The 13,400-nt window shown below is 43.5% G+C and overlaps 1 protein-coding gene across 1 annotated transcript in view; it reads right to left on the bottom strand.

The window, feature by feature from the left end:
• LOC124555588 overlaps window positions 1-13,400 on the bottom strand; it is a 1,059,882-nt gene that overhangs the window by 629,093 nt on the left and 417,389 nt on the right. The gene's annotated exons all lie outside the window — the stretch shown is intronic.

Raw genomic sequence — 13,400 nt, 5'->3', positions numbered from 1 at the left:
ATTTCCGGTTTTTTCAACCAAATTTGGCCGAGAAAAAAAATGTGTTGCATTACTTATTGAACTGCCCTCGTAAAATAAACTTCTGTTGGTTGAGTTTATTTAGAATGTAAACGTAGAACCTAAATGGTCCGGCATCTTTCCCACTCTTGAGTTACTTCAGTCCCTTTCATTTCCTTGCGATGAACACAAGGTCGTAACGGAATCTAATTTTTTCTGTTGAAACGGTTTCTGAAAAAAAATAGAATTAGGTATTCCGATCCTTAGCAGACTTCAACACTGAACTCTACAGCAGACTGTACGATTCCTCTAAATGAAACAGCTTAGCTTGTCGATGTGAACTTCTTCTTCGGCTAGTTTTATTACAATATGAGCTCGATGTTCTTATAGGGGTCAGCGACCATGATGTACTGGTACAAAACTGTCGTGGCCGAGGGGTTCTAGGCGCTACAGTCTGGAACCGCGCGACCGCTACGGTCGCAGGTTCGAATCCTGCCTCGGGCATGGATGTGTGTGATGTCCTTAGGTTAGTTAGGTTTAAGTAGTTCTAAGTTGTAGGGGACTGATGACCTCAGTAGTTGAGTCCCATAGTGCTCAGAGCTATTTGAACCATTTGAACAAAATTGTTGTCTGGATGGCACTTATTTTTTCATGTAGATTATCCGTTTCGGCAGACTGCCATCATCTGACCTGTAGTAGGGAAAAAATGTATGAAAATGTTTTATGAGTAGTCCTCCTTGGTATAGCGTCTGAATGCTCCGTCTTGTACAGGGGTAGGGAAAGATGGTGAGGAAAAGCAAAAGAAGGGAAGCCAAGATGCGGATGAGTAAATGTTGGGACGCATTTCAGTGTCTGGGAGAGGAAGATCGTTGAAATTTCGTTCGGACAGGATGTGGAAAGGGTGTTGGTGTAGAGTTGGTAAAATTTGTCGGTATAGGCACGCCAAGACATCTTTTTTTTCCCTTATTGTTATTTTAAGTAGCCACTAAAGGGCGGGCTGGCAGAGGAAAAAAATTATCTCTTCAACCAAAAGTTACACATATTTAAAAGAAGTTTTGAAATACATAAAAAACAGATGACAAGAAATGATGTTTTTTAAAAAGCACTTTGATGAACGACTTTAATGATGTTTAAAAATTTGTAGATGATTTTAAATCGCAGTTCAAATATAATCACTGTGATTATGTTAATGATGGTATGGTGTAATGGCGATGCATGAAAATGATCATGGTTATGATGGAAGTAGAAGGAGGTAGAATGATGATTTTACTGTGGGACCTTTCGGAGTCGCAGGTATCTACTAAAAGTGATTGAGGGGCAGGGAAGGGGAATGAGGAAAGCTTAAGAATGCTGTGTGGTAGGGCGTTGTGACTAAGGATGGAGAGAAGGGTATATCTTGGAACGGTTTTCGTCGCTGGGTAGTGGGAGCTGGTCAAGTTCTGGCGGGAGGTGATGGACAAGATATGAAAGTGCCTGCGTGGTGGGATATGGATGTAATCACCTGGTTTGGTTATATGTGGATGTGAAATTGGGTGCCGGGACTGAGCTATGTGGTTAATGTCTTTCATCCGAAGCTACTACAAGAAGAGAAGAAGGTGTTGGAAGTGGATAGCTGGTAGAGAAAACGGGTTGGGAAATGTAGGCGGATGTAGACGGCTTGGCAGAGTGCATTTCTTTCCAGGATTTGAAAGAAATGATTCAAATGGCTCTGAGCACTATGCGACTTAACTTCTGAGGTCATTAGTCGCCTAGAACTTAGGGCTAATTAAACATAACTAACCGAAGGACATCACACACATCCATGCCCGAGGCAGGATTCGAACCTGCGACTGTAGCGGTCGCTGGGTTCAAGACTGTAGCGCCTAGAACAGCACGGCCACTCCGGCCGGCGATTTGAAAGGATTTGTAGAATGTATGAAAGGCAGAAATCCAGGCCCTGTTGGCTCATGCTAGGATGGGGCAGGTGAGACCATGAGGGGTTTAAAGATGAGGGTAATGGTAGGCGGATGTAGACCCCAGGTGCAGCCTGTTAGTAAATTTATTAGTTTAAGCGCGTTTCGGGCTTTGTGTTGGCGAGTAAAGAGGTGTGCATTCCATGGTAGTTTCCTGGCAAGGGTTAGTCCTAAAAACTTTACTTTGTTAGTCAGAAGGATGTGTTGGATATAGATGGAGGGGTGGTAATCTACACGACGAAAACGCTGAGTGGTGCGACCAAAGGTGGTGGGCTGGCTTTTCTGTGGATTTACATGAAGTTTCCACGTGTTACACCACGAGATTCGAGTAACGTTGGAGGCAAGCATGGGAGAGTTGGAAGCTGTGGTGAATAGCTAGGTAGGCGGTGTGTGGTTTGGGAATGTCTGCAGTATACAGGATGTAGAGGAGTGGGGACAGGTCAGAGCAGCCGGCCGTTGTGGCCGAGCGGTTCTAGGTGCTTCAGTCTGGAACAGCGCGACCGCTACGATCGGAGGTTAATATCCTGCCTCGGGCATGGATGTGTCTGATGTCCTTAAGTTTAAGTAGTTCTAAGTTCTAGGGGACTGATGACCTCAGATGTTAAGTCCCATAGTGTTCAGAGCCATTTGAACCATTTTTGAACAGGTCAGAGTGTTGAGGTACACGCGCAATGGGATGAAATATGTTGTGGCAGGTGTGGTTGATTCTCACTTATGTAGGACGCTGGTGAAGGAAGGATGCTATGAAATGAATATAGTAAATTGGGAGTGGTTCAAATGGTTCAAATGGCAATGAGCACTATGGGACTTAACATCTGAGGTCATCAGTCCCCTAGAATTTAGAACTACTTAAACCTAACTAACCTAAGGACGTCACACACATCCATGCCCGAGGCAGGATTCGAACCTGCGACCGTAGCGGTCGCGCGGTTCCAGACTGTAGCGCCTAGAACTGTTCGGCCATCCCGGCCGGCAAATCGGGAGTCCATAGATTTTTAACTGGAGAAGCAGTCCCAAATGCCATACTCGGTCAAACGCGGATTTTGGTTATTTAGTTGATGGTAGATAAGATGGGCAAGGTAAGGGAACTGGGCGTCGTTAGAATAGCTGAGACGAAAGGCTGTCTAATATTGTGTAATCCGCAGTTTAACTGACGTTGCTAAAGTTTTTACAAGAGCTGTATACAAGTCTATAAAATAACCCATACGGATGTAGCATGTATTGTTTACTAAAGACTGAAACACAAATGTAAAAACATAGGTTTAATGAAATTTGTATTTTACATAAGATTAATCCTACTAAACTTTTATTACAGTAGAGTTCGCTTACCTTGGGAGACGAACGCCATAGTTTGGCGGATGTATAATTTACTTTCCTGCACCCGAGCAGGTAATCGCCGATACGCCCTTATACTTGGGATTATTATGTACTATTTGACGTGATACATGGTATTTACTCCCAACTTATCTTTTGGTTTGTATCTTATGTTTATATACCGTGTCCTTCCCTTATTAGTTGATATGCACATTGTCTTACTGGTAATATGTGAAAAATGTATCCCTTGTTTATTTCTTTTTACCTTACGACTAATACGATGACGGCAGTCTTTCGAAACGCGTAATCTGTATGAAGAAATAAAGTTAAGTCCAGACAGACACCTTTTTATACTTTTATGACGTTACATCCACTGCGACGGAGAATGTGTCAAAGAACTGTATAACAAGGGCGAAACAGAATTTTAGCCGGCCCAGAACAAAGGAGACACGGTTCGTGTGAAGCCGCAGTAGGGGCCTAATGGTTTCCCAGAGTGGGGTGGCCGGGTGTATCCGCCGGCGTCTTCGACCGTTGCAGGCTCGGATACTGGCAGCGCGGACGAACATGTATTGCTGCTTGTCTGGTCGGCGGCCGATAGCGCAGATCCACAAACAGCACGATCACGGCAAAAGGGCGCCTTGGTTGCTGTCGGCAGCGGGGGCGAATGTCTACTTGCTGGGACAGTTTTGTGGCTTCCACAAATCCTCTGCCGTCCCAGGAATCCGACTTCCGTGTGAGTCGCAAAAGTCACTATGACGACCAGCCTTGCGATAAGGTCTTTCCAGGGATGACATAAAAGGCTCTGGACCTCGCATAGAGATGGTTTTCATATCGTTGAAATGTTGTGAAATGACGCAAGTCACGTCTCAGCTTCATTTGCAAAACAATTTGTATATACGGTATTCTGAAGTTGTCGTCTTGGTTTGTTTCCTTATGGATGACCTGGAATATCGTAACGTCCTGAAATTCTTTGTTTTCGTCAGTTTATCGCTAAGACAAACTTACCCAAAATCTCGACAAGGAGCATGCATCCCCGTTACCAAAAGTTAACAAATTGACACTCCAAAGTTGCTATATTTGAAAGAAGTTCCAACTGAACAGGAAACTGTTTCCTGATAATCCCAATATATTATTTATTTTATGACAAATTAGCTTTTGGTATCTTAGACCAACGCCAGCTGACAAGGAAATGTCGCAGATATAGATAAAATGACGTGCGTCTTACACAACTATTACAGATACAGAAAATATTTAAAATTTCAAAATACACAGATTTTACAAAGAAATGTATTACCTATTCATGTTAAGGATATATCATCAAGTATAAAAAAGGAAAAGCCAGTTAGCAATGAAATAAATAACATTTTCCAGAATATCAGCAAAGTGTTTCGTATTGAAAATTATCATGTTCTGTAAATAATCAACGTAAAGTTTAGTTAATTACGGCACATTTAACACGAAGTATTATGCATGAGAAAATATAATGAATACTGATAGAAGCATATACGAAAACGATTTTATTAGTTCCTTCTCTACAGCTTTACAAAGAACTGAATCAATTTTGTGCATCGATTTATTATTGAAGACAAGATGTGGGTCCACCACTTCATGCCAGTACATACTAAGTGGAAACCGGTCTTTTGTACGAAAATTCATGACCGTAGTTTTCGGAAACTGCGAAGCTACACTACTCGTTGTTCATTTGGTAACCAGGAACGCGTCACGGAGATGCTCAGCTAACTCTAGTGGCAGGCTTTGTAAGGGAGACGTTCTGCATCACGGTATTGTCTCCTGCTCCGAGAGCGTAAGTTCCTAGAAAAGTCAACCGATATATAGCCTCCTCCTACGTATACAGGGTGGTCCATTGATCGTGACCGGGCCAAATATCTCACGAAATAAGCGCCAATCGAAAAAACTACAAAGAACAAAACGTATCTAACTTGAAGTGGGAACCCAGATGGCGCTATGGTTGGCCCGCTAGATGGCGCTGCCATAGGTCAAACGGATATCAACTGCGATTTTTTAAATAGGAACCTCCATTTCTTATTACATATTCGTGTAGTACGTAAAGAAATATGAATGTTTGAGTTGAACCACTTTTTTCGCTTTGTGATAGATGGCGCTGTAATAGTCACAAACATATGGCTCACAATTTTAGACGAACAGTTGGTAACTGGTAGGTTTTTTAAATAAAAATACAGAACGTAGGTACGTTTGAGCATTTTATTTCGGTTGTTCCAGTGTGATACATGTACCTTTGTGAACTTATCATTTCTGAGAACGCATGCTGTTACAGCGTTATTACCTGTAAATACCACATTAATGCAATAAATGCTCAAAATGATATCCGTCAACCTCAATGCATTTGGCAATCCGTGTAACGACATTCCTCTCAACAGCGAGTAGTTCGCCTTCCGTAATGTTCGCACATGCATTGACAATGCGCTGACGCAAGTTGTCAGGCGTTGTCGGTAGATCATGATAGCAGATATCCTTCAACTTTCCCCACAGATAGAAATCCGGGGACGTCAGATCCGGTGAACGTGCGGGCCATGGTATGGTGTTTCGACGACCAATCCACCTGTCATGAAATACGCTATTCAATCCCGCTTCAACTGCACGCGAGCTATGTGCCGGACTTCCATCATGTTGGAAGTACATCGGCATTCTGTCATGCAGTGAAACATCTTGTAGTAACATCGGTATAATATAACGTAGGAAATCAGTATACAGTGCACCATTTAGATTGCCATCGATAAAACGGGGGCCAATTATCCTTTCTCCCATAATGCCACACCATACAGTGACCCCCCCAAGGTCGCTGATGTTCCACTTGTCGCAGCCATAGTGGATTTTCCCTTGCCCAATAGTGCATATCATGCCGGTTTGCGTTACCGCTGTTGTTGAATGACGCCTCGTCGCTAAATAGAACGGGTGCAAAAATCTGTCATCGTCCCGTAATTTCTCTTATGCCCAGTGGTAGAACTGTACACGACGTTCAGAGTCGTCGCCATGCAATTCCTGGTGCATAGAAATATGATGCGGGTGCAATCGATGTTGAAGTAGCATTCTCAACACCGACGTTTTTGAGATTCCCGATTCTCGCGCAGTTTGTCTGCAACTGATGTGCGGATTAGCCGCGAGAGCAGGTAAAACACCTACTTGGGTATCATCATTTGTTGCAGGTCGTGGTTGACGTTTCACATGTGGTTGAACACTTCCTGTTTCCTTAAATAACGTAACTATCTGGCGAACGGCCGGGACACTTGGATGATGTCGTCCAGGATACCGAGCAGCATACATGGCACACGCCCGTTATGCATTTTGATCGCAATAGCCGTACATCAACACGATCTCGACCCTTTCCGCAGTTGGTAAACGGTCCATTTTAGCACGGGTAATGTATCACGAAACAAATACCGTCCGCACTGGCGGAATGTTACGTGATACCACGTACTTATACGTCTGTGACTATTACAGCGCCATCTATCACAAAGCGAAAAAAGTGGTCCAACTTAAGCATTCATACTTCTTTAAGTACTACACGAATATGTAATAAAAATGGGGGTTCCTATTTTAAAAAAACGCAGTTGGTAACCGTTTGACCTATGGCAGCGCCATCTAGCGGGCCAATCATAGCGCCATCTGGTTTCCCTCTTCAATCTAGACGAGTTTCGTTCTTTGTAGTTTTTTCGTTTGATGCTTATTTCGTGAGATATTTGGCCGGGTCACTATAAATGGACGACCCTGTATATCGCGAAAAGACCATGAAAATTAAATGAGAGAGACTGGAGCCCACACGTAGGCTTACCAGAAATGGTTCCTCCTGTTAACCATACGCGACTGGATCGGGAACAGGGGAAAGCGACAGTGGTTCTCAAAGCACCCTGTGCCGCGTACCGTAAGGTGGTTTGCGGAGTATAGCTGCGGATCTATATGTAAACGGCTTGTCTTGCTAAACAAGAAAAAAAATGGTAAAAATTCGCGAAATGAGTTTTGGACTGCAAAAGAAAAGAAATAATCTTCCATTAAGATAGTTCTAAGTTCTAAACTAAACTTCATCCGAACAGGCCTTGGAAGGCCGTACCGACCGACCGCCGTGTCATTGTCAGTCCATAGGCGACACTGGACGCGAATATGGAGGGGTATGTGGTCAGTACGCCGCTCTTCCGGCCGTAGTCAACTTCAGACACGGGAGCCTCTACTTCTCAAGAAAGTAGATCCTCAATTGTCCTCACAAGTACAGAGTCTCCGCGCTTGCCAACAGCGCTCGTGACACCTGGACGCTCTACTAGTGCTAGCCAAGCCCGACAGATCTTAATTCGGTGGTCTGACGGGTATCTGTGTTACCCCCGAAGCAAGGCCGTTTGCAATAATATAATTCACGTTCCCGCAAAGAAAGTTTCCTAAATGGAACTTAGGGATTTGAGGGACGAATTTTTGGAACATGCACTCTTCGCTTCTCTCCCTAAGAACTATGAATCTGCTGCTCTAAGGAAGCATGAGGGCCAAAATTATGCAATGCTGAACTGTGGGAGTTACTTCAGCGGAGGGATATCTGTGAGGGGACCACTTTCATATACAGGCTGATTTAGCTAAGCTGTTCACCTCAGATATTTCCGTTTTAGGTATCGTAAGCCTGTTTTCACCCAAATGAAGTCTAAAAAGCACTACTCACTGGATGACGTAGTGTCTCTTGCATAGCTATATTGATTACAGAGATATCGGCATCAGCTTCACTTTTTCAAGTGGAACTATAATAATTTCTGCTGTCCAATCGTAATTCTAAGAGAGACGAATTCAATGGCATTTTACTCTTCACAATCCGACTAGCAATTTCAGCGCACGTCCAAAATTGGATATACACTACTGGCCATCAAAATTGCTACACCAAGAAGAAATGTAGATGATAAACGGGTATTCATTGGACAAATATATTACACTAGAACTGACATGTGATTACATTTTCACGCAATTTGGGTGCATAGATCCTGAGAAATCAGTACTCAGAACAACCACCTCTGACGGAAATAATAGCCTTGATAAACATGGGCATTGAGTCAAACAGAGCTTGGATGGTGTGTACAGGTAAAGCTGCCCATGCAGCTTCAACACGATACCACAGTTTATCAAGAGTAGTGACTAGCGTATTGTGACGAGCCAGTTGCTCGGCCACCATTGACCAGACGTTTTCAATTGGTGAGAGATCTGGAGAATGTGCTGGCCAGGGCAGCAGTCTAACATTTTCTGTATCCAGAAAGGACCGTACAGGACCTGCAACATGCGGTCGTGCATTATCCTGCTAAAATGTAGGGTTTCGCAGGGATCGAATGAAGGGTAGAGCCACGGGTCGTAACACATCTGAAATGTAACGTCCATTGTTCAAAGTGCCGTCAATGCGAACAAGAGGTGACCAAGATGTGTAACCAATGGCACCCCATACCATCACGCCGGGTGATACGCCATTATGGCGATGACGAATACACGCTTCCAACGTGCGTTCACCGCGATGTCACCAAACACGGATGCGACCATCATGATGCTGTAAACAGAACCTGGATTCATCCGAAAAAATGACGTTTTGCCATTCGTGCACCAAGGTTCGTCGTTGAGTACACCATTGCAGGCGCTCCCGTCTGTGATGCAACGTCAAGGGTAACCGCAGCCATGGTCTCCGAAGTGATAGTCCATGCTGCTGCAAACGTCGAACTGTTCGTGCAGATGGTTGTTGTCTTGCAAACGTCCCCATCTGTTGACTCAGGGATCGAGACGTGGCTGCACGATCCGTTACAGCCATGCGGATAAGATACCTGTCATCTGGACCGTTAGTGATACGAAGCCCTTGGGATCCAGCACGGCGTTCCGTATTACCCTCCTGAAGCCACCGATTCCATATTCTGCTAGCAGTCACTGGATCTCGACCAACGCGAGCAGTAATGTCGCGATACGATAAACCACAATCGCGTTGGGCTACAATACAAACGTGATGGTATGCATTTCTCCTCCTTACTCGAGGCTTCACAACAACCAGGCAATGCCTGTCAACTGCTGTTTCTGTATGAGAAACTTTCCTCATGTCAGCACGTTGTAGGTGTCGCCACCGGTGCCAACCTTGTGTGAATGCTCTGAAAAGCTAATCATTTGCACATCACAGCATGTTCTTCCCGTCGGTTAAATTTCGCGTCTGTAGCACGTCATCTTCGTGGTGTAGCAATTTTAATGGCCAGTAGTGTAGTTGTAAAACAGGAAACTGAGATATATAGGTTTTAAGTAATAACTGCACAGCATGAGTTTAATATCATGGTATATACTTACATTGCAGAAGTACGTCAGCAGCAGCAACGAAAAGAATGTCGCGATAATCATTTCCTTAATATTCCATTCGTGACATCAAGTGTTAAAAGATGCGCACCGTCTACTCTAATACATGTCTGCAGTCGCTGGAGCAAGGACTTCTGGACAGACTTCCGGACGTACTGCAACGATGCGATGTCTTAAATCCTCTTGGGTCTTCGGAAGTTGTGCATAGACTTCATCTACGAGTTTAGCACAGAATTCCAGTGACATCAAATCAGATTAACGTAGGGGCCAACTGATAATGCCCTCAAGTCCTGTCCAACGAACGAGAAAATATGCACTGATGAGCCAAAACATTTTAACCACCCACTTAAAAGCGTGTTGGTCCACCTCTGGAAAGAAATTAAGCAATGACACTACGTCTCATGATTCGACAAGCATTTGATAGGTTTCCTGAGCTTTGTGGCACAAGATGCCTAAGCGTAGATCGCCACATTTCCAGTAATTTACGGGCGGTTGGTTTGTGGGCTTGGAGCTGGCATCCAATAGCGTCCCAGCTGGACTTTATCGGGTTTAAAGAAGCCGAACTTGATGGCCAAGACATCAACGAGCGTTCACTATCATGCTCCGCAAACCATTGGAGCACGATTCTGGCCTTGTGATGGGGACAGTTATCCTGCTTCAACATGGGGCCCCTTGTTTAGGAAGACATCAAACATAAGGGGTTGCAGGTGGTCCCTAATAATGTTTACGCAGTCCGTAGCTGTCGTGGTTCCTTCGATTACTACCGCAGGTCCCACACAAACCCAGGTGAATGTCCCCACAGCATAAGACTGCTCCCACCGGCCTGCGTCCGTGGCGCGCTGCATTTTTCGGGCAGCCATTCGCCTGGATGACGACGTATCTGGAAACGACCAGCGACCTGATTTAAAAATAAATGGGATTCATCCGACCAGGCGACACGATTTCATTGATCCGCGGTCTAAACTAAATGATCCCGTGCCCTCCGTATTTATAACTGACGATGTTGTTCGGTCAACATGGGAACACGTAGGGGTCCTCCGCTGCAGAACACCATGTTAAACAGAATGAGATTTTCACTTTGCAGTGGAGTGTGCGCTGATATGAAACTTCCTGGCAGATCAAAACTGTGTGCCGGAACGAGACTCGAACTCGGGACCTTTGCCTTTCGCGAGCAAGTGCTCTACCAACTGAGCTACCCAAGCACGACTCACGCCCCGTCCTCACAGCCTTACTTCTGCCGGTACCTCGTCTCCTACCTTCGAAACTTTACAGAAGCTCACCTGCGAACCTTGCAGGACTAGCACTCCTGATAGAAAGGATATTGCGAAGACATGGCTTAGCCACAGCCTGGGGGATGTTTCCAGAATGAGATTTTCACTCTGCAGCGGAGTGTGCGCTGATATGAAACTTCCTGGCAGATCAAAACTGTGTGCCGGACCGAGACTCTGCAAGGTTCGCAGGAGAGCTTCTGTAAAGTTTGGAAGGTAGGAGACGAGGTACTGGCAGAAGCAAAGCTGTGAGGACGAGGCGTGAGTCGTGCTTGGGTAGCTCAGATGGTAGAGAGAGAACTTGCCCGCGAAAGGCAAAGGTCCCGAGTTCGAGTCTCAGTCCGGCACACAGTTCTGATCTGCCAGGAAGTATCACAATGTTAAACACTTTGCACTGAACGGAGTGCTCCAAAACACTCGTGCCTGCGCCAGCACTGTAGTTTGTCGTCAGATCTGCCACAGATTACCGCCTATCATTCTTTAGCGAGCGGCCAAGCCACCGATGGAGATTTTCTGAGATGAGGAATGAACTTACAACTTCTTCTCGCCTATTCGTGGTTCCAGCATTCTTCAATCACAATCTATAGATGCTCACGACAGTAGTACGCGACCAGCCGATCAGTTTCGCCGTTTCCGAGGTGCTCGCTCCCAGGTATTGGGCCACAGAAAAAGACGTAAATTTAGCAATCGGTGACGAAACTTTTATGAAACCGAAAGTGTCTTATTTTTAAGTAGTTACAGCGCAGTTGCAATGCCTTGTGGTATCCATATCAAATCTGTTCCTCTAACGTGCATTGTTAAGCTATGTACACAAATATACGCAGTGTTTCGCTGCACTTGGTTTTATACTGATTCACAGAAGGAAAACACTGTACGCTTTTACAAAGAACATAGATCTGATAGATATTACGCTTTACTACACCGTGCTCTTTAGAATGATCTACATTGTATTGCAGTACAAATATTACTAGTACAGATATTAAATTTACGTACATTTTGCTAGCTGCAGGAGTGTTTCTATATTGGCAACATAAATCTAATATGGGTTAAAAGTTATACAAAAGGTAAACAAATAGAGTGGAATTTTTACTACGCAATTAAAAAAAAATTATAAGTTACAGAATGCCATAGTTGGTACGTGACAAGGAGAACAAAATTTATGTAGAAGTTGAATATGTGTTTTATTGTAATTTTTATTGTTTTGGTGTCAGGATGTCTTGGAAAGCCCTGAAGGAAATGTTTTATGTGGATTCAGTATGTTCATTTAGGATTTTTTGAGGTAAATTTAGTTCGTGGGTGTAAATCTCTAATTGTTCGAGGAGATCCATCTGTATTCCTTTCTCATCAATGTGTAGCACGGAAAGATTGTCACTGATATCACCAACAGAGTGTTCATACATGATGCAAAGTTGGAATTATTTAAGTTTTTGAGTCGAATGCCGTCTATAAGTTCTGTGTAGCGGGTTGCAAAATTTATCCGTTTGACCTATGCAGAAGCAAGAACAGGGGTATGTGAATTTGTATATGCCAGAATTTTATATGCCAGTCTCCAGTGGCTTTGTTATTGTGAACAGTTTTATTTTGTAGTTTATTGCCAATGTGGCAGTATATTTTTATGTTGTGTGACCTGAAAAGATTTGCCAAGGAATGGAAAACAGACAAATTTTGGAATTTCTTTCTTATCCTGTAATGGTGGTGGTGGTTGTTTAAGTTTACTTTGGAGCTTTTTATCCAGGGTTTTTACAAAATAGGTGTTATAACCATAATTTTGGGCTATAGATTTAAGTATGTTCATTTCCTTACATGCATCTTCTTCACTGATAGGGATTTGGAGTATACTGTTTACAAATGTCCTGAAGAAAGCGGTTTTATGTTGGTTCAGGTGGTATGAGGTATTGTTAACAGCAACATCACTGGTAGTGGGTTTTCTGTATATTTGGGAAGTATGCTTGTTATTTTGAGTGGATATATTATAATAGATATGTGGATGGCACAATAATAGTTTTCAATGGTCCAAAAGGAAACCTAAATAACCTAGTGCACAAAATGAATATAATGCACCCAAATATCAAATTCACGGTACAACATCAGACCACTGAAGGAATTAATTTCCTTGACATGACTTTCTCCACTCACAATAACAAGCATAACTTCCAAATACATAGAACCCCCCCTACAAGTGATGTTGCCATTAACAATACCTCATGCCACCTGAACCAACATAAAACTGCTTATTCAGGTCATCCATAAACCGTATACTCCACAGTCCTATAAGTGAAAATGCATATAAAGAAATGAATATACTTAAACCTATAGTTCAAAATTATGGTTATAACACTTCTGTGATATACACCCTAGATGAAAAAATCCGAAGTAAACTTAGGCAACCATCATCAACATGAGAAGCTAAGAAAGAATTTCTAAAATTTGTCTGTCTTCCATTCCTTCGCAACGTGTCATGTAAACTTGAAAATCTTTTCAGATCACACAGTATAAAAATATACTGCCACACTGACAATAAACTACAAAATAAAATGGTTCACAATAG

The sequence above is a fragment of the Schistocerca americana genome, chromosome X, assembly GCF_021461395.2.
Source record: "Schistocerca americana isolate TAMUIC-IGC-003095 chromosome X, iqSchAmer2.1, whole genome shotgun sequence".
In the NCBI taxonomy this organism is placed as follows: Eukaryota; Metazoa; Arthropoda; class Insecta; order Orthoptera; family Acrididae; genus Schistocerca; species Schistocerca americana.
Note: the sequence above shows the minus strand (reverse complement) of the source record. Positions and strands in the feature narration are given on the sequence as shown.